General features: G+C 42.0%; 1 pseudogene; it reads left to right on the top strand.

Moving 5' to 3' along the window:
* Positions 1 to 19,898: 19,898 nt before the first annotated feature.
* On the top strand, positions 19,899 to 20,899 carry LOC134933965 (olfactory receptor 5AP2-like; annotated as a pseudogene).
* The last annotated feature ends 471 nt before the right edge of the window (positions 20,900 to 21,370 follow it).

The raw sequence follows: 21,370 nt of genomic DNA, 5'->3' as shown, positions 1-21,370 counted from the left end.
CTCGGTAACCCGATACATCAATACTCCCACACAGCAGAGGAATAACATGACCAGAGAAGAGAGGGAGGCCTTGAGGAACCTGAGTAATTACCAGGACGTTGTCTTCCGACAGGCTGATAAAGGAGGAGGCCTAGTCATACAGGATGTGAGTGACTACCGGGGAGAAATTTACAGACAACTAGATGAGACCTCTACCTACAGTAAATTAGATGGAGACCCCAACAATCACTACAAAGTAGAACTGGATGCAACATTGGAAAAGGCTAAACAAGAAGGGAAAATATCTCCTAAATTACAAACAGCGTTGACACAGAGGTTTCCAGTCACACCAGTCTTGTTCACAACTCCGAAAATCCACAAAGACAGCAAGAAGCCCCCTGGAAGACCGATAATCTCGGCGAGGGATTCCTTATATCAACCGATAGCACAATTCTTAGATAGTGTGTTGCAACCACTAGTTGTTAAACAACCAACATTTATTAAAGACACTACTGATTTCCTAATCAGGCTCAACAACATAGGGACCATTCCATCTGGAACACTGATGTGTGTAATGGATGTCTGCAGTTTATACACTAGCATACCCCATAGGGAGGGGCTACAAGCTATCAGAGAGTTTCTCATAGAAGAGAATATGCAGGCTGTGGATATGGACCTCTTTGTACATCTGTTATCTTTGACCTTACATAGGAACTATTTCCTTTTCGATGGTAAGTTCTACTTGCAACAAAACGGGTGTGCGATGGGCAGTAGCGTGGCGCCTTCGTACGCCAACATTTTCCTGTTTAAAGAAGAAAGAAGGCTGTTTTTTGATAACAGAGACAGAGCCCAGCACATCCTACTATATTGTCGGTTCATAGACGACGTATTCATGCTATGGACAGGGTCAAAGGAGTCATTTATCCAAATGATGGAAGAGATAAATACACAAGCAACGCATATCAAGTTCACACATCTCAATGATCCCAGCAACATGAATTATTTAGACGTCACAGTGACAATTACGGATAACCGTATTTCTACCACCCTCTTCTCCAAACCAACAGATAAAAACACACTACTCAGGGCAGATAGTCACCATCCAAAACCCCTTATTAGGGGTCTTCCTAGATCACAATTATTGAGAACAGCCAGAATTCACAGTGATCATGCCACTTTAGAGGTTGAACTGAATAAAGTGGTAGAGAGGTTCCGAATAAGAGGATACGATACAAGGCTGCTACAAGAACAAAAAATGGAAGTTCTGAACTTGGAACGGAAAAAGTTGCTCTCTAAAACTGAGAGGAGTCCCAAAGAAGTGATAACCTGGACTAGCAAATTCAGCACTTCCAGCCCGATTGCCCAAAGAGCCACGAGAGCGCTATGGCCCATAGTGGCAAGTGATGATAAACTTAGCTGCTTTATATCTAAAAGGCCCATGTGTTGTTTCACAAGGGGAAAAAGCATTAAAGATAATGTGGTGCATGCTGACATCACTGGTTTCGGTACTGAAACACCAAGGAATTTCCTGACTAAAGCACCGGGATGTTACAAATGCTTGGGATGTACTACATGTAAGTATATGATGGTAGGAAATACGTTTAAACACCCTAGCAAAAATCGGGACTTTAAAATCAACCAGGTGGTGACCTGTACCACCACAAATATTATATACCTTATCATGTGTCCATGTGGACTAGGCTACGTGGGTAAAACCATCAGAGATCTACGCCAACGAATGGCATTACACCGCTCTGCCATCACAGCAGCAATTAAGAGTGGGAAATCGGAGCAACCTGTCGCTCAGCATTTTTTGGACAAACAGCACCCCCTTAGCTCATTAAAGCAGATGGTGATTGATCACGTGCCCAGTAGTATAAGAGGGGGAGATAGACATGGCAAGCTGCTGAAGTTGGAGGCAAGATGGATCTTTAAACTAGAAACAATCAGACCGAAGGGCCTCAATGATCAAATCCTCTGGAACACGCTGGGTAAATGAGGAATCAAGAGAAATCATGGACTACTCCCGTCTCGTTACTTCACTCAACTGTATTGTTTTATTTATAGATACACGGGTGATTAGGAGTAAAGGGTGACAGGGCAACTAACATTCTTACCCCCCACGATTCAGCATAATTATTTAATCCAATCCCATTACAATATTCCATCCTTATTAGAGGTGGTGGAGTTAGCCGGCACAGTGAATCCTATAGTCTAGTATGACATAGTTTAGATTTAAATGTATTTCATGATGCATGTTTTACTCCATAGAAGGTGATTCCCATTGCCAGTACCTGGTAGGCACGAAATTTAGTAACAGTCACTACAATCACTATTTTGCACCCTATAGGCCCCGGCGCAGTAGCGCAATGGCAAACGGCAGGGTTGCCTAGGTAACCGAGCCAGGAGCCAGACGCAATGCCATAGCAACGGGAGACCAGAAGCGGCGTGACGGCGCGGATGTAGCGTCACCAGCCCAGCGCCGGAAACCTCCAGGTCCCGGAGCGGATGAGCAGCGCGGGGAGGAATCTGCCTGACACGTGGTGGAGCATAGCTTTAAAGGTAAGAGGTTTGTCACTTGCACTTACACACACCTTGACAAAGGGGTTACGGACCCCGAAACGTTGGAACAGTGATTTATTAAATACACAAATATTTTTTCAAAGCCCTGGAGTGACGCTGCAATTTATTTTAGTATATATATATATATATATATATATATATATATATATATATATAATTGTATATAATATGTATATAATATTGTATACCACCTGGCACCTACCCGTGTTATTTTTTTTTTCTTTCTTCTTTATACATACTACTATAATAGCTTACTGTAGCAGTCTGCGGTGCTGCTGAACTGACAGTGTCCAGCAGGTCCGTCATCAGTCATTACATAATAAATATATAATATATACCTGTCCGGCTGCAGTACTAGTGATATTATATATACATATATATTGATTTCATCTAATTATCATCCAGTCTATATTAGCAGCAGACACAGTACGGTAGTCCACGGCTGTAGCTACCTCTATGTCGGCACTCGGCAGTCCATCCATAAGTATACTAGTATCCATCCATCTCCATTGTTTACCTGAGGTGCCTTTTAGTTGTGCCTATTAAAATATGGAGAACAAAAATGTTGAGGTTCCAAAATTAGGGAAAGATCAAGATCCACTTCCACCTCGTGCTGAAGCTGCTGCCACTAGTCATGGCCGAGACGATGAAATGCCAGCAACGTCGCCTGCCAAGGCCGATGCCCAATGTCATAGTACAGAGCATGTAAAATCCAAAACACCAAATATCATTAAAAAAAGGACTCAAAAATCTAAAAGAAAATTGTCGTTTGAGAAGCGTAAACTTGCCAATATGCCATTTACCACACGGAGTGGCAAGGAACGGCTGAGGCCCTGGCCTATGTTCATGGCTAGTGGTTCAGCTTCACATGAGGATGGAAGCACTCAGCCTCTCGCTAGAAAAATGAAAAGACTCAAGCTGGCAAAAGCAGTAGCACAGCAAAGAACTGTGCGTTCTTCGAAATCCCAAATCCACAAGGAGAGTCCAATTGTGTCGGTTGCGATGCCTGACCTTCCCAACACTGGACGTGAAGAGCATGCGCCTTCCACCATTTGCATGCCCCCTGCAAGTGCTGGAAGGAGCACCCGCAGTCCAGTTCCTGATAGTCAGATTGAAGATGTCAGTGTTGAAGTACACCAGGATGAGGAGGATATGGGTGTTGCTGGCGCTGGGGAGGAAATTGACCAGGAGGATTCTGATGGTGAGGTGGTTTGTTTAAGTCAGGCACCCGGGGAGACACCTGTTGTCCGTGGGAGGAATATGGCCATTGACATGCCTGGTGAAAATACCAAAAAAATCAGCTCTTCGGTGTGGAAGTATTTCAACAGAAATGCGGACAACAGGTGTCAAGCCATGTGTTGCCTTTGTCAAGCTGTAATAAGTAGGGGTAAGGACGTTAACCACCTCGGAACATCCTCCCTTATACGTCACCTGCAGCGCATTCATAATAAGTCAGTGACAAGTTCAAAAACTTTGGGTGACAGCGGAAGCAGTCCACTGACCAGTAAATCCCTTCCTCTTGTAACAAAGCTCACGCAAACCACCCCACCAACTCCCTCAGTGTCAATTTCCTCCTTCCCCAGGAATGCCAATAGTTCTGCAGGCCATGTCACTGGCAATTCTGACGATTCCTCTCCTGCCTGGGATTCCTCCGATGCATCCTTGCGTGTAACGCCTACTGCTGCTGGCGCTGCTGTTGTTGCTGCTGGGAGTCGATGGTCATCCCAGAGGGGAAATCGTAAGACCACTTTTACTACTTCCACCAAGCAATTGACTGTCCAACAGTCCTTTGCGAGGAAGATGAAATATCACAGCAGTCATCCTGCTGCAAAGCGGATAACTGAGGCCTTGGCATCCTGGGTGGTGAGAAACGTGGTTCCGGTATCCATCATTACTGCAGAGCCAACTAGAGACTTGTTGGAGGTACTGTGTCCCCGGTACCAAATACCATCTAGGTTCCATTTCTCTAGGCAGGCGATACCAAAAATGTACACAGACCTCAGAAAAAGAGTCACCAGTGTCCTAAAAAATGCAGCTGTACCCAATGTCCACTTAACCACGGACATGTGGACAAGTGGAGCAGGGCAGGGTCAGGACTATATGACTGTGACAGCCCACTGGGTAGATGTATGGACTCCCGCCGCAAGAACAGCAGCAGCGGCACCAGTAGCAGCATCTCGCAAACGCCAACTCTTTCCTAGGCAGGCTACGCTTTTTATCACCGGTTTCCAGAATACGCACACAGCTGAAAACCTCTTACGGCAACTGAGGAAGATCATCGCGGAATGGCTTACCCCAATTGGACTCTCCTGTGGATTTGTGGCATCGGACAACGCCAGCAATATTGTGTGTGCATTAAATCTGGGCAATTTCCAGCACGTCCCATGTTTTGCACATACCTTGAATATGGTGGTGCAGAATTATTTAAAAAACGACAGGGGCGTGCAAGAGATGCTGTCGGTGGCCAGAAGAATTGCGGGACACTTTCGGCGTACAGGCACCACGTACAGAAGACTGGAGCACCACCAAAAACGCCTGAACCTGCCCTGCCATCATCTGAAGCAAGAAGTGGTAACGAGGTGGAATTCAACCCTCTATATGCTTCAGAGGTTGGAGGAGCAGCAAAAGGCCATTCAAGCCTATACAATTGAGCACGATATAGGAGGTGGAATGCACCTGTCTCAAGCGCAGTGGAGAATGATTTCAACATTATGCAAGGTTCTGCTGCCCTTTGAACTTGCCACACGTGAAGTCAGTTCAGACACTGCCAGCCTGAGTCAGGTCATTCCCCTCATCAGGCTTTTGCAGAAGAAGCTAGAGGCATTGAAGGAGGAGCTAAGACAGAGCGATTCCGCTAGGCATGTGGGACTTGTGGATGGAGCCCTTAATTAGCTTAACAAGGATTCACGGGTGGTCAATCTGTTGAAATCAGAGCACTACATTTTGGCCACCGTGCTCGATCCTAGATTTAAAACCTACCTTGGATCTCTCTTTCCGGCACACACAAGTCTGCTGGGGTTCAAAGACCTGCTGGTGAGAAAATTGTCAAGTCAAGCGGAACGCGACCTGTCAACATCTCCTCCTTCACATTCTCCCACAACTGGGGGTGCGAGGAAAAGGCTCAGAATTCCGAACCCACCCGCTGGCGGTGATGCAGGGCAGTCTGGAGCGACTGCTGATGCTGACATCTGGTCCGGACTGAAGGACCTGCCAACAATTACAGACATGTCGTCTACTGGCACTGCATATGATTCTCTCACCATTGAAAGAATGGTGGAGGATTATAAGAGTGACCGCATCCAAGTAGGCACGTCAGACAGTCCGTACTTATACTGGCAGGAAAAAGAGGCAATTTGGAGGCCCTTGCACAAACTGGCTTTATTCTACCTAAGTTGCCCTCCCACAAGTTTGTACTCCGAAAGAGTGTTTAGTGCCGCCGCTCACCTTGTCAGCAATCGGCGTACAAGGTTACTTCCAGAAAATGTGGAGAAGATGATGTTCATTAAAATGAATTATAATCAATTCCTCCGTGGAGACATTGACCAGCAGCAATTGCCTCCACAAAGTACACGGGGAGCTGAAATGGTGGATTACAGTGGGGACGAATTGATAATCTGTGAGGAGGGGGATGTACACGGTGATATATCGGAGGATGATGATGAGGTGGACATCTTGCCTCTGTAGAGCCAGTTTGTGCAAGGAGAGATTAATTGCTTCTTTTTTGGTGGGGGTCCAAACCAACCCGTCATTTCAGTCACAGTCGTGTGGCAGACCCTGTCACCGAAATGATGGGTGGGTTAAAGTGTGCATGTCCTGTTTAAACAACATAAGGGTGGGTGGGAGGGCCCAAGGACAATTCCATCTTGCACCTCTTTTTTCTTTCATTTTTCTTTGCGTCATGTGCTGTTTGGGGAGTGTTTTTTGGAAGGGACATCCTGCGTGACACTGCAGTGCCACTCCTAGATGGGCCAGGTGTTTGTGTCGGCCACTAGGGTCGCTTAGCTTACTCACACAGCTACCTCATTGCGCCTCTTTTTTTCTTTGCGTCATGTGCTGTTTGGGGAGGGTTTTTTGGAAGGGACATCCTGCGTGACACTGCAGTGCCACTCCTAGATGGGCCCGGTGTTTGTGTCGGCCACTAGGGTCGCTTATCTTACTCACACAGCTACCTCATTGCGCCTCTTTTTTTCTTTGCGTCATGTGCTGTTTGGGGAGGGTTTTTTGGAAGGGACATCCTGCGTGACACTGCAGTGCCACTCCTAGATGGGCCCGGTGTTTGTGTCGGCCACTAGGGTCGCTTATCTTACTCACACAGCTACCTCATTGCGCCTCTTTTTTTCTTTGCGTCATGTGCTGTTTGGGGAGGGTTTTTTGGAAGGGCCATCGTGCGTGACACTGCAGTGCCACTCCTAGATGGGCCAGGTGTTTGTGTCGGCCACTAGGGTCGCTTAGCTTACTCACACAGCTACCTCATTGCGCCTCTTTTTTTCTTTGCTTCATGTGCTGTTTGGGGAAGGTTTTTTGGAAGGGACATCCTGCGTGACACTGCAGTGCCACTCCTAGATGGGCCCGGTGTTTGTGTCGGCCACTAGGGTCGCTTATCTTACTCACACAGCTACCTCATTGCGCCTCTTTTTTTCTTTGCGTCATGTGCTCTTTGGGGAGGGTTTTTTGGAAGGGACATCCTGCGTGACACTGCAGTGCCATTCCTAGATGGGCCCGGTGTTTGTGTCGGCCACTAGGGTCGCTTATCTTACTCACACAGCTACCTCATTGCGCCTCTTTTTTTCTTTGCGTCATGTGCTGTTTGGGGAGGGTTTTTTGGAAGGGACATCCTGCGTGACACTGCAGTGCCACTCCTAGATGGGCCCGGTGTTTGTGTCGGCCACCAGGGTCGCTTAGCTTAGTCATCCAGCGACCTTGGTGCAAATTTTAGGACAAAAAATAATATTGTGAGGTGTGAGGTATTCAGAATAGACTGAAAATGAGTGTAAATTATGGTTTTTGAGGTTAATAATACTTTGGGATCAAAATGACCCCCAAATTCTATGATTTAAGCTGTTTTTTAGTGTTTTTTGAAAAAAACCCTCGAATCCAAAACACACCCGAATCCGACAAAAAAAATTCGGTGAGGTTTTGCCAAAACGCGGTCGAACCCAAAACACGGCCGCGGAACCGAACCCAAAACCAAAACACAAAACCCGAAAAATTTCAAGTGCACATCTCTAATGTTTACAGGTTGGAAAAAGATATTTATTCACATGTGTTGTCCTTGATTTCACAAATAAACACACCCCGATTACAGCCTCTGCTATCGTGTATATGGAATAAAGGTAAAATAACACTAATGAATAGGACATTTCTGATGATTTCTGGTTGATTAACATAGAAGTTTCAGTATATCAAATAAGATTAAGGACTATCTTTTGAAATATTAATTAAAATATTAATAGGAAATTACCTGGGATACTTGTTGAAGCTCCTGGTATCATGGAGTAACAGTGTATTTAAGTAATCTGGTTCATGACTTATATTAAATATAAAATAAAATAATAATTATAAATAAAAAATGTGAAATTATTCATATGTTTGGAGTCTCTTACGTGTCTACTTGATATTCAGGATTTATAAAGCTTCTCCTCTACAGTATGTAAGACCTGTTCCTTTTTTATACTACACTAAATTACCCAGAAGTATAATTATCCTCTGCCACAGAGCAACATGTTGTTCATTATTATGAATTTAAAACAAATCAGTAAGGGACCTGTTAATTGTCATGTGTGGACTAATAAATGCCTAATGCCTGATATCAGGAAAGCATTTTGTTTAGATACACTTGTTTTCTCTTATACATAGTTGTTATATTAGATGAGTTGTTTAGATTCTGAGAAATTAAAAAATTTCCAAGTAGAACTGAATCCCGCAACAGGACTTTCTGCAAAATTTGGTTCTCAAAATGAGGCAAAACATAATTTTAATGGAAATTTTGGATCTTTCATGGTTTGGATTGCATACAGTATTAGATGTTTATTTGTGATTTCAGGCGACACTTCACTAAGGTGGTGCACAGGGAACATGGGAGGCTTTAGTATTGATCAACCATATGTCAGTTCACCACCTTACAGAACAAACCAGTAGCACTATCAAGATACAATTAAGGTAATATACTGTATAGCACATAATGAACATAAAATTTAGGGAGCAGGGACAAGGAAAGAACAATCAAAGACATAGAGGGATGAGAAGACATTTGGAGAAGTTATGCATGGGAAATCAAACATCAGTTCCTAGGACATAATAACCTTTATCATAAATGGACTGAGAAAGTATAATGGATTGTTAGAGGACAAAGAAACATGTCACACCTAATATTGTAACTGAGGAGAAGGTATCCTTCCATATGTTCAAATAACCTGTATATCTGGGACTGGAAGCCGCACCTTTTTCTATTTAAGGTATTCCTGAGTGTCTGTCGAAGTACATTAATTGCAGCAATTTCTGTTTAAGCTCATTAAATATGGGGAAGAAGTCCAGTATTGAAAAATTATTTTCTTAGCCACTGTAACCACTAATATTACAGATGTGCACCAGACCATTTTTGCTGATTTTGGTTGTAATTTGTCATCCTGTTTTGGTTTTGGATTTGGTTTAGATTTTCAGCTGTGACTGGTATTGGTTTTGTATTTTTTCCCAAAAATTACAAAAAGACTAAAATAACATAAATTGAGTATTTTTTGTTCATAGAGTATTATTAATATCAATAACATTAATTTCCACTCACTCCCAGTCGATTTTGACCACCACACATCTCAAAGTTTTGTTTTCATCCAGTTTAGGCCAAATCTGCAGTGAGCTGGCTGGTTACTAAGCGAACAGCAGCAGCACAAACACACGGCAGTTTATAACAAATCTATGAAACATTGCCACATAGCAGTGGCAGAAATGAAAAGTGGTGCAAGATGGAATTGTCCTTGGCTCACTCACCCTTATGTTGGACATTAAAAAGTACAGTACATGCAGAGTTCAACAACCAAGCACTTCAGCCTCAGGGCCTGAAACTTTTGTGGCTGAAGTGTTTGGGCCACCAAAAATCATGCTAACAATGCACTTAAGGCAGCTATGCTAACAACTCTGCAGTGGAAAAAAATTCATTATCACTACCATCCTCATACTCACCCTCATCAAATTATATTTTTTTCTTTCCAGTAGTCCAAGGGACTCTGTGACATGTCTCTTTGTATGCAGTCATGAAAATAACCCTTCACCATTTTCTGGATGGTGACCATATCAGATGGATTTACAGTAGAGGTGTCACTAGTTTTAGGCATTTAGACCCAACCAGATATCAAAATGTTGTGTTGACTCCTCTGCATTGCCACTGGGTCTTTTGGGAAAGCGGAGTGTTTAACTGGCAGCTGCCAGAGAATCTGAGGTAGGAGATGTTGTCATGTTGTTTACCACTTGAGCTGCCAATTTGATCACTGGGAACTCTTTGCATATCTTAAGATTTGGGTCAGTTGGAAAGATGTGCATGAGTCTACTCAAACAATCAGAAACAGACACCATGAGGGTGGTATGAGGACCCGACGCCCACAGGTGGGGGTTGAGCTTACAGCCCAACACTATGCAGGACGTTTGGCATTTGCCAAAGAACACCAAGATTGGCAAATTCGCCACTGGTGTCCTGTGCTCTTCACAGATGAAAGCAGGTTCTCACTGAGCACATGTGACAGACGTGACAGAGTCTGGAGATGCCAAGGAGAACATTCTGCTGCCTGCAACATCCTCCAGTATGACCGGTTTGGTAGTAGGTCAGTAATGGTGTGGGGTGGCATTTCTTTTGGGGGCTGCACAGCCCTCCATGTGCTCATCAGAGGTAGCCTGACTGCCATTAGGTACCGAGATGAGATCCTCAGACCCCTTGTGAGACCATATGCTGGTGCGGATGGCCCTGGGTTCCTCCTAATGCAAGACAATGCTAGACATCATGTGGCTGGAGTGTGTCAGCAGTTCATGCAAGACAAAGGCATTGATGCTATGGACTGGCCCACCAATTCCCCAGATCTGAATCCAAATGAGCACATCTGGGACATCATGTCTCGTTCCATCCACCAACACAACAGTTGCAACACAGACTGTCCAGGAGTTGGCGGATGCTTTAGTCCAGGTCTGGGAGGAGATCCCTCAGGAGACCATCCACCACCTCATCAGGAGCATGCCTAGGCATTGTAGTGAGGTCATACAGGCACGTGGAGGCCACACACACTACTGAGCCTCATTTTGACTTGTTTTAAGGACATTACATCAAAGTTGGATCAGCCTGTAGTGTGTTTTTCCACTTTAATTTTGAGTGTGACTCCAAATCCAGACCTTCATGGGTTAATACATTTGATATCCATTGATAATTTTTGTGTGATTTTGTTGTCAGCACATTCAACTATATAAAGAACAAAGTGTTTAATAAGAATATTTCATTCATTCAGATCTAGGATGTGTTATTTTAATGTTCCCTTTATTTATTTGAGCCGTATGTATATATATATATATATATATATATATATATATATATAGTCTAGTGTGGGCTGGCACTCTCTCCAAACGGCAACAAATGACCCAGGTGCCTCCTGAAAAAGTCTAACGACTGTATGTAGCAAACGGAAGCAGTGGCACTCTCAGGCTTTACACAAAATAGAATACAGGACACGGCGGTCTCTTCTTAAAGTTTAACGTTTCGATAATTTAATATCGTCATCAGGATAACAAGATATGGATACATACACATAATATATACATACTCAATCCACCTCGTGCAAACCCTCACCGTGGGCGCCGGGTCCTCTGACGACACCCCCTTGCGTTGCGCACTTCCTGTGCGCCAGGCAGCTCCCGCGGTAACCTAGCAACAAAAACAACACATCGTGATTTACTGAGCATAATAACATACACAATATCCCACAGAGAGACGTCCAAACATACTCTGTAGTGAAACACAGTCAAGAGACACTGCAATAATCAAATGATCTAATATATATCAACATAACCTCCAAATGCACCCAGTCATGCAAAAATTATATTGTCAAATTTTACATTCTGAGCAAAGAATGATGCAGAGACAGACTGCACAGTCTAACTGTTACCACCGGTGCATGTGAATAAAACTGATGATATGCTGGCTACCTCGCTGAGAACCCACAGCGCTAAAACCCAGGTCATGCACCCACTCCAGGTTAATACATCACCCAGGGTGGTATGCACGGGCTGGATCCCAATGGTGTAGGCTATCAAGGACACACAGGGCATTTAAATAAAGCAATTCAGCGGAAGATACTCATTAAGTCCTTTGGGTGCAATCGTGTTGAGCCGATGTATCCAACGTGAGGGAGTCGCTCAACACGATCCAGCCCGTGCATACCACCCTGGGTAATGTATTAACCTGGAGTGGGCGCATGACCTGCTTGAACTTTAAGCAGAGACCGCCGTGTCCTGTATTCTATTTTGTGTAAAGCCTGAGAGTGCCACTGCTTCCATTTGCTATATATATATATATATATATATATATATATATATATAAGGAATTAGCAGAAACTCTCTTTGTAAACAGCCACCAGGGTGCCCTCCTAAAAAAGGTATATATGGATAATATGGTCCCCTGGTTTGGACTAGCAAGTCTTCTCCACAGTATAGGGACCAGGCGGCACTCCATGGATTTCTGAAAAAAACAACTTATATATCTTAAAAAATTTAGTGTATCATACAAACAAGCATTGTCCAGAGAACCCAATGTTTCAATGCCTCACAGGCGTTTTTCTTAAGGTGCTCAGGTGCTCAGTGCTGCAAGATATATATATATATATATATTTATTAAAACTCACAGCTTGGTACAAACTGGGGCTTTGAAGCACACTAGGATAAAGGGCACATAACATTACAAACAATAGATCTATATATTTGATTTTTTTACCATAAACAAACTACTTGGATTCACAGGGCTTTGAAAATAGTGCACCAGGGTTAAGCACACCAAACAGTATAATCAATAAATCTATATAATTTTTTTTAAACTAGGAGTTCAGTTCAGACTGTGTGAAGTGACAGGTCTTTGAAATACGCACACCATGGTAAAGTGCACCAAACAGTAGAAACAATAGATCTATATATTTTTCTTTTTTAAGCCCACATCTTAGATTAAACTTTGTGGAGTGACAGGGCTTTGAATATAGTGCACTAGAGTAAAGCACACCGAACAGTACAGACAATAGATCTTTATTTATTTTTTTACTTGCAGTTCGGTCACAAAGTCCTGTGGAGTCACAGGACTTTGAACAAAGCACACTAGGGAAAAGTGCACCACACAATACAAACAATAGATCTATATATTTTTTTAACTCGCTGCCAGTTCAAACTGTGTGAATTGGCAGGGCTTTGAAATAGGCACACTAGTGTAAATTGCACCAAACCACTTTTCCTTATGGGCTTTACCAAGAAGTGTGTGTATTTGAGTGGCAACGTGTATATTACTGTACTTGCTGTGTTTTTTGGCCAGAATCAAAGTTATGTTAATTCAGTACAAAGCAAAGCAGAGTTGGTTGTCCCTTTAGAGGCACTGACCCTATTTTGGGGTGTCCACACTTCCCTAAGGCTTCCAGTCTTGGGGTGACAAGTTTGGGAATCATTTCCATCATATGCCCTTGATTGTTCAGCCTTTTGCTGGTTGTTGGAAAATAGTGGGACACAATGCATTTGTCCCTTATTTTTCAATATCAGCCTAGGAGCTAGTTACTGATATTGGTGGAGGACGCCACAATATTTATTCAAATATTTTGTTATTCTTCCAATAATTAATAATTACTATAACAAAGCCTCTACAGATCATAGTGATCTGTACAGTGCTATAAATCTTCTGCAGGTTGATGGTGGATTCTATTAGTAATGGGTTCAAGTTGCTATCTAGTTGTATTAACTCTCAAATCTGGTGGTTAATAAATCCAGTACCTTTTAGACAGTGATGGCCAGCAGTAAAAGACAGCAAAATGATTCTTAGTAAATTTGCCTCCATGTCTGGGAAGACAGTTTTTTAAGAAGTCACATCTACTGTAATGATAGTGGCATGTGCATTAGTGTATTACTTTTTACAGTATTTTGTGTTTCTGTACTATTAAAATAAAATTAGTTATTATTGGATGTAAATGCAAAATCATATTAGTAAAACATATTTAATAAGAAACAAAATGTATATACAGTAGCAGACAGAGTATAACATTTTAGCAAGCACTTACAGATACCTATACTCAAGCAATTGAAAATTATCAATTTGTTCTTTGTGTGCCAAGTAGATTTATTCAAATCCAATACAGAGAGGTTACAAATGATAATTTTTATTTTTTGTTAAGAGTCCATCATGGGAACACTAACACACCTTCAAAAAGTATGAAAGAAAAAAACAGTTTTGTCCATCTTCTATAATAAATTCCATGTGGCTTGTAACTAGTTCTTCTTGTGGTCACTTATAGAAATGCATGCTACAGTATGCTGTTCTGTTTGTGTCTATTAAACAGATGTACTGTTCAGGTCAATGTGACCAGCATCATAAAATTATGCTTTTCACTATTATTAAATCAAGGAGCTATTCTCTAAACTTTAATTTTGGGTAAAATAAAGATATTATTCTTTAAAAAAAATTAAAATAAAAACAAAATATAAAAGTTTTGGAAAAAAATGTTTAATATAGGTATTTAGTAATTTGTATATTTAGATCAGTAATATGTATCAAGGGATTTACAGATATTTTTGTTGAACTTGGTATATGTAATGTCTGTTTTATTATAATTTTTTGGCAAACAAAATATGCATTTGGGTAATTTGACTGCTCCAACTCTCCCTGCAGAAATTCCTGGTTGAGTATCATAAGTAGTTGATTGGGGTTCTGTAGGGAATGCCAGGTGTAGGGATGGCAGCGGTCAGAATACTGACCATGGAATACAGATGATCAGAATCAGGGCCACCATCAGGGGGGTGTTGGGACAAAGCTGTCCTGGGCCCAGCATCTCTGACGGAGAGAGGAGGGCTGGAGATGCTCATGCAGCCACCTGCCCACCTGCCCGCTGCCGTATCCACCATTCTGCTGCTGTCCTCCAACCCTTCAGCAGCTCTGTATTGAAAAACTTCCCTCCCAAAATGGCCACTGCCACAGAGGAGACAGTTATTCAAGATATTAGAGGAGCCCTCTAGTATCTTAAATAACTGTTTTCTGTGTGGTGGTGGCCATTTTGGGAAGGACATTTTCAATACAGCTGCAGGAGGACGTAGAAGAGCAGCAGAACAGCAGGGATGAAGGCGGGCAGGTAGAGGCATCAGCATCCCGGGCACTATGGACAGCGCATATGTATGTATTGTATTACACACACACACTTAACTGGTGCTATTGTACAGTGGGGTGGGGGGTTCCTGCCTTTTTTGTCTATCCTGGGCCCCCGCAATTTCTGATGGCAGCCCTGATCAGAATTCTGACAGGGGAAGGTAAGTATACTTACCTTTTCCACCTGCTCACTAACCCTCCATGGTGGTGCCTAAACCTAACCCCCATTCCCTCAGCCTAAACCTAACCCTACCTCCCAGCAGACTAAACCTAACCCCCGGGCCACAGCCTTACCTTTCCCACTTGGTTAGCTTCTTATCATTACAGTTGGGGTGTACAGAAGTTCACAGGACAAAGGCATTGTACAGTATGCAGTTACATCAATGATATTATGAAATAGTATCATTGGACTTTGGTTCATTTTTAAATTGCAAGTGTACATGTTAACAAGTTGATCTATTGTATCCACTGCACCTTTTGTCATGTTATTATAAAAAATTACATTTAGATACTTATCTGACCTATCACAAACTCCTTTTTCAATATGTAAGGTGCTCAAAAGTATGATATTCTATTTTTTTCAGAACGTAATTCATTGTCAATGTGTTTTTACTGAAATAAAAAATTTAACTGCTGATTTGTGAATTGCTGAGGTTTTTCAGTAAAAAAAAAAAGTTAGTACCAAATAGTCAGGGGTGGTCTTCTGTATACCGGCGGTCGGGCTCCCGGCGCTCAGTATACCGGCGCCGGGAGCCCGACCGTCGGTATACTGACACTTATTTTCCCTCGTGGGGGTCCACGACCCCCATAGAGGGAGAATAAAATAGTGTGGCGCGCGTAGCGCGCCACCGTGCCCGTAGCGTGGCGAGCGCAGCGAGCCCGCAAGGGGCTCATTTGCGCTCGCCACACTGTCGGTCAGCCGGCGGTCGGGCTCCCGGCGCCGGTATGCTGGGCGCCGGGAGCCCGACCGCCGGCCAGCCGTAGTGAACCCATAGTCAGGGCTGTATTTTTATATGGGCTCATTGTGCAGTTGCCCAAGGGCACCGGAAGTGTAAGGTCCCTATGCTGATAGCCATAGGTCCCCTTTTTCCAAGGGTGCCAGATTTTTTTAAATCAGTTCTGGGGATCCAGAGATGTCTGATTTCAAAACAAAGGTCCTCATCCGAGCCTGTTAACTGCACTTCCCAGCCAGATATCTCAGGGTCTGTCTAATGTAGAGTTTTTTTATGAGGGTATATTCCAAAATCTGGGATTCTCATCTTTACATGGACAATGACATGTGTCCACTTTGCCCAGAACCAGAGATATCAGATTCCAATGAATATTAAGCCCACTTCACTACCTACCCTTCCCCTGCATATTAAAGACCCCCTTTCCACCCTGTAAATCATGTACTGGGGCACCTTTCTTCAGCCCAATGACCCCTTGTACAGTTTACTGTTCTCCCTCCAGTCACAGCTCCCACATTCTGTGCAGTAAAAGAGTAATTAGCAGAAATTACTGCTCCAGGTCCTACATGCTGAGTTGAAGATAGAACAACCACTACCAACTGCAGGACATCAAAGCTGCCACTGATAGCACACCCCACCCCTACCGCTGAAGCATGGGTAGGGGCCCAAGAGCATTGCTTTCCCAGGGGCCTACACTGCTTTTAAGACATCCCTGGAGGGAGGGAGGGTCAGGGGAAATCTGAGGAAAAGTTTTTTCATGGAAAGGGTAGTGGACAAGTGGAATAGGGTCCCATCAGCAGCAGTAGAGACTAAGATAGTTGCACAATTTAACCATGCATGGGATAGACATAAGGATATCCTTTCATAGAAATTAGGATTAAATTGGTTTTGAGTTAACAGTATCATACCTTCCAACATGTCTTTCTCCAGGAGGGACAGAATGCTCTGTTCCAGGACTTCCCTCTTAATTTATGATTCCCAGCACCTGTAGTGAAACACCTTTCTTATCCATTCACCTGTTCATCACAGGTGTCTGCAATCATAAATTAAGAGGCAAGTCTAGGAGAAGAGAATGCTGTCCCTTCTGGAGAGGGTCATGTTGGGAGGTATGCAGTATAATTAAAAAAGAGGGTCAAGTGGTTATTATCTGCTATAAATTCAATGTTTCTGTGTAACACTACAGTGATTTAGACTTATTTGTTTAACAGTAAATAATTTATATAAACAGAATATTTCAATACTTAATCAGAGTTAAGTTTAAGCAATCTATAGCCTTGCTGTGGGTAGATAGTTTATTGTGTGTCAGCTGATTTAATGATGTTCATTTGTTTTTTTGACTATTGTGTTGTAGTACATTTAACTAATATTGAATAATCAATTATCAACATGACCCCTTACATCAGGTAAAAAATGCTCTGCTGCTGGCCTTCCCTCTCATTTCAGGATTGCATTTAGCTGTGTTGAACTTGTTAACTGAAGGGAAAGATGTTTTAACACAGACAACTATGAGAGGTAATTCCAGGGGCAGATCATTTTGAACCTGACTGAATGGTCATGTTAGAGGGTCTTGCATTGTCCTTTGTCCTATAACAGTATATAACATGTTTGTTGCCTAGTAATGCCTTGTATTATATTTAGAAATGGACTGCACATGAACTTCATGACTTTCTGCTAGTCAGGAGCTGTGAATATTTGGTGGACCCCTCGGGAATACTTTGTACCATTGAAGATTTGAGTCTTCTCTGAAGTAGAGTATAAACATGATTTCCTTTTATATTGTTGTAATCTTATTTATCTTGTTACCAAATGTAGTGCAAAATGGCTGTTCCATGGATTGGTGAAGCAAATTTAAAGCTCAGAGGTTATAAAGAAGGTACATTTTGCCCCTAGGAAATATCTGAAATTTACCACAAACTCCAGTTTATTTTTATCTTTTGGGTAAAACTTAGACATTATCAATGAATGTGCTTTTAAGAACTATTATTAATATTTACATTATTCATAAATGCCATGTAAAAGATTAAATCAATTAACTGAATAAATTAATCCACAAATGTATAAAATAAAATTGATCACAAATTGGTTCCAATTTATAATAATAAGTGCAGGATAATTATACTCCTGGGTCATTGAGCTCTGCATAAATAAGGAACAGGATTCACATAGAAAAGAAGCTTTGTAGATCTGGGATATCATCTAAATAAAAATACAAGACAGGAAACAGGTGTCTGACATCAATAGCCATTTATACTCACTGATACCAGGAGCTCAGGCCCAGGTTCCAACATCTCAAGCAAAACACCCCGGCTTTCCAAACCACTCACAGTCCAGGTACTAAAGAAATCCATGCATGAGCATATGGTGGTGGTGGTGAGGGGGGGGGGGGTTAGGGGGGGCATATTTATTTCCTCAGTTAGTTTTATTTTACCAATCTGTGCTAAAGCAGGAAGGTCCCTAATGTCTGGACTGGACTGTGAGTGGACCATGAGGACCAAACATGGGAAACTATTATTTCCTTATGTTCTAAGCACAAGTTGGGTGGCCAGAGTTATGGTTTTTGAGAACACCCTACAATAATGTAATAATGTTCTTGACAATTACAGTTTATATGTATTAATGCTTCCAAATGTTTGAGCTGTAGAGCGGTAGAGTGCTGTTCAATTTTCTTCAGATCAGAATTATTTTTTTACTTTTTTTTAATTCTATTTACTTTAACTGTTTTCTATTTAGCGATTGAGTCCTATACAATGGACAGCTATTGAGATGTATTGAGTACCTGACTCGTACATACTGTACACAGAGTTTTTTCCTGTGTTATGGATGAGGGATTTCACATGTAAGTTAAGTTTAACCAAAAATTTGTAGACATCATGAAGAAATATTTTTCTGACAATTTTATGAAACATTTACAAAACTTATGACAGCAGATAAATGGGTTCTGACTCACTTATTAAGTTGATTGAGCACACTTTCTTGTTGGATAAAGGAAGTTTACATCCATATTGCTTTCTACATGGTTGACTATGGGTTTTATTTATGATGTGGCACCTTTTGCCAGCAGTTTCACCTGGTTTCATTATATAATGGTGACCACAAGCTTCATGTCCCAGGGCTTGATTCATGTTTGTAAGTAAAGCAAAATAACAAGTAACTTTGTTTCTGGAAAAAAGCATGTTGGGAGAGAAAATATTTATATTGTTTATGTGCTTCTGCATGTAGCCCACACATGTCACACAACTTTATTTTTACACTGCAATCTAGATTTCAGTTTGAGCACACCCCACCCAAATCTCTCTGCACATGTTACATTTGTCCCACCTGCAGTACAACATGGTTTTGCCCAATTGCTTGCTTTTTTTGCTTTACTTACAAACATGAATCAGGCCCAAGTTTGTAAATTATATATTGATGCAATGTAACAATGTTACAATGTATCCGTCATGATCCTGTTTTTCTTTTGGTTAAGGGGAAACTCTTGTAGTGCAGATTTGCTGCTGGAAGAAGGAGTCCCCTTGGCGTGGATAGCTTAAAGTTACACACTTTTATAGAACAATTGAGGGGTGATGAACAAAATGTGAATGGTCACAGAGTTGGAGAAAAAAGTAATGTGCAATACGAAAAGAGTTGTAAAATAAATTCAGCAGAAGAGGTGAAAAAAGTAAAACAAAACTGGACTGAAAACATGGTAATACTGGAATAATGAGTTGTGCTTTGCAATATGGTACTACCTCATCCCAATATGTCAACAGCAGATTTTGCTTTTGTTTATGGTATCTGGTATGTACAGTTTGAATTGTGGCAGTTACAATTATCCAACGTAGCTTATGCTGTTTCATTCATATATGAATTGAACAATTCCTTCATAACAAACTTTAAGGGTTCCCTAGGCAAAGTTTTTTATATTTTGACTTTAGGTTGACATTGTGTTTATTTTGTTTGAACTTGAGAACTGTCTGATCACTTCTAACCATAATACAACTATTTCACCACAGAGAGAGAATCCAATAAACGTCATAAACAAGACCCAAGTGATGGTCGTTGTGCTTTCTGGACTCACTACCAATGGTAAACTTGCTCCATTCCTCTTCATACTCTCCTTACACATTTATATGGTGACCATACTGGCAAATATTGGCATGATGACCATTATCTATAGCAGCATAACCCTTCACACTCCGATGTACTTTTTTCTGAGCTACCTCTCCCCGGTGGATGTTTTATACTCCTCAGTAGTAACTCCCAAAATGCTCTCTGACCTTATTTCCTCAAGTAAGACTATCTCATTTATTGGCTGTGCCCTACAGTTTTACTTCTATGCAGCCCTAGCATCTACTGAGGCTCTTCTTCTCTGCAGCATGGCATATGACCGATATGCTGCAATCTGCCACCCTCTCCACTATGTATTAATAATGACTAAGAAGAAAAGTTTATATCTGGTTCTCCTCTCTTTCTCCATTGGCTTCCTGCAGTCATCAGTGCAGACGAGCTGCGTGTTCAGTCTTGAATTTTGCAGATCAAACATAATAGGCCATTTCTACTGTGACATCCCCTCATTACTCAGACTGTCATGCTCTGACACATTCTCCTGTGACATGGTAACTACGACTTTGTAGGTGCTTGTGGTTTATGTTCATTGATGATAATCCTAGTGTCCTACATGCTCATTATATCTTCCATTTTACAGATTAAATCTGCTGAAGGCAGGCACAAAGCATTCAACACCTGCTCCTCACATCTTTTTTGCATCTGCATATTCTTTGGTACAGTAATGTCCTCTTATCTTCACTCTCCTTCCAGCAAATTGGAGAAACACGACAAAGTGGCTTCTGTCCTTTACTCAGTAGTAATATCCATGCTGAATCCACTGATATACAGCCTGAGGAACCATCAGGTGAAAATAATCATTATACAAGCAACACACAACCTTACTGATGTTAATACACGTTTGTCCCATATCAGGGTTCGGCCTGGGGTTCTCCTAGTCATGGCTGACCAACAAAGAGAAAATTTAACTTTGCACAGTTTGAGATAAGAAATTATCTGGTCAAGAAAGTGCCACAGAAAGCTGTGATTAAATAAAAGTCTGTCTGCATTTTAGAGATCAACGATTGGTTCCTGCATGGTTTCATGTAGTTTTCCTCATGCCTTCGGGGTTGCAATTGTCCTTGTCCTTGTGTACAAATATTGCCATCTAAGACAAAGCTGTAAAATGATGCATATGTGGGAAATCACTGCTGATGAAACATAAGGCTGATACAGTATGCTGAGATGGGTTGTAGTCAAGTTCCCAGTGGTCAGGATCCTGACAGTCAACATCCCAAAAGCAGAATCCCAACGGTCACAATGCTGATGTGTCCTGATAGTATTAGGGTTCAGGTTAGTTTTAGGGTAGTGATTAGGCTGCGGGATAGGACAGTTAGGGTTAGGCTGTGGGAGGGGATGGTTAATCTTAGGCTCCAGGAGGGAACAGTTAGGCTTAGGAAGGTAGGTTAGGGTTAGATTT

This window comes from Pseudophryne corroboree, chromosome 6, assembly GCF_028390025.1.
Source record: "Pseudophryne corroboree isolate aPseCor3 chromosome 6, aPseCor3.hap2, whole genome shotgun sequence".
In the NCBI taxonomy this organism is placed as follows: domain Eukaryota; kingdom Metazoa; phylum Chordata; class Amphibia; order Anura; family Myobatrachidae; genus Pseudophryne; species Pseudophryne corroboree.
This window is presented reverse-complemented; position numbering and strand designations above follow the sequence as displayed.